The sequence below is a fragment of the Opisthorchis viverrini genome (genome assembly GCF_000715545.1).
Source record: "Opisthorchis viverrini unplaced genomic scaffold opera_v5_140, whole genome shotgun sequence".
Taxonomy (NCBI): Eukaryota; Metazoa; Platyhelminthes; class Trematoda; order Opisthorchiida; family Opisthorchiidae; genus Opisthorchis; species Opisthorchis viverrini.
Window position 1 is genome coordinate 257137 of NW_008751796.1, and position 1792 is coordinate 258928.

Consider the following 1792-nt stretch of genomic DNA (forward strand, 5'->3'; position numbering starts at 1 on the left):
AGACTAGCTGAGGACATTCCTGTGATCAATCGTGGCATTTCTCGGTATTTCCACTGTTAAACCGAATATGTTTGTCAGTGTGTGTGTGTGTGTGTGTGTGTGTGTGTGTGTGTGTGTGTGTGTGTGTGGAACCTTCAAAAACTGCCTCCAAGATTGATCATCATGCTATTTTTATTTCGCCTCTGTTCATTTGAAATTTCCGATGGCATGTCCCCTCAAGTTTCTTGTGATACGCGATCAACCCGCTGATCACGTAGAAACTGCGTGAACGGTGCGCAGAAATGCCAAGTTTTTGGAGAAACTGTCCTAAGCAGCAAAATATAATGGTTGCCTATTTCAGTACCTCCTTACAATGACAGTATTATGTCAGGTTGTTGTGGCTACCGTTGAGGTTTTTTTTGGGATTTTATACAGACGATATTTGCTGTTATAATAATAATCGTTCAGCTGTAATCCCCTTTCAGTACCTAGCTGCCGTGCTCTCCAAAGAAAGCACAAAAGATGAGGCACCGCCACGTTGCCCAGAAGCAGTCCAGATGTCGGTGTTGCGTTCGAACTCTTGACCATCCGGTCAACAAGTTCGCGGCCTAGCTACTGAGCTTCCCGGAGCTCAGACCAGATCACATCCCACCGCCCATGATCCTGATGTTCTCATACAATACACTTTTTTAGTTTCGCTTGGGATAGCTTACAGAAAGGAGGACACGGTGTCAAGTATATCTGTCGGGAAACAGCACCCCCCCAGTTAGCTATTCTGTTTAGAATCAGGCAGTGCGTTTGTAATAAGGTTAGAAGCAAGTCCGAACAACGAAGAATCGACCAGTTTCATTGGCTAGGCGTTACGGTCATAGAATATCCATATATCGATCACCTACGTGCTGACTATCCCCAGGTTCTAATAGGCTACATGTTTACGGAATAAGTTATCGGAAGCATGCATGGTTGGTGATTGGCACTTATGGGTGACTTCGCTCTAAAGTGGCTGTCCCACAATGAGTTAAATTGACAAAACCGCTTGGGGACTAGTATCCGTTTAAGTCAGTCGTTTGGGGAAAGCACACATACGGTTCAATGTTTCACTTATAATTAGGCGGGATGATTTCGATTCATAGGCACATCCAGTCCTAATTCTAAGTTGTTTATCCTTGTGACTGCAGCAACGAGGATAATCGGACATCAATACGGACGGCCTACGGTATGCACCATAAAACAGTGACTGCCTGGAACAGCTGAGAGATTCCGGAGAATCGAACTTGGCTAACACCGTCCTGAAAGAACGAGCTTTGAGACTTCAAAGTCTTCGAAATACCCACAAAATATGGTTGGACTGCTCAAGAAGGGAAACATCTCACAAGTTACATAACTTTTCTTTTGAGATATTCTCCCTCGAGGTACCAATTTTGCACAAAAAACCCGTGATTTTTTCAAATAAGTTTGAGTTAATTATGCCTCAAATGAGCCACCTGTCCAGTAGGCTGTGGGTTCGAATCTCGCTACTGACTTGAGACGTGCGCAACCCTAATGATATTCACTGAAGATATTACTTGTAGACCGGACCTACCGACCGGTACGCCATGGCTCGAACCCAACCCTGATGTTTTTCTGTGTCAGCTTAGGCAGAGCCCCAGTCCTCGTACTGAAACTGTGCGCAGATAAACGCCTCCTGCGCGTGGATAGTGTTGTCAGACGGAGGCATATCCTGTTCATGTCATGCGCCTTTGCCCACTGGCTGTATGTATGTATCAAGCTACAGTACGGGCTGTTTTGTTGTATGGAAGTGAGGCTTGGCCTA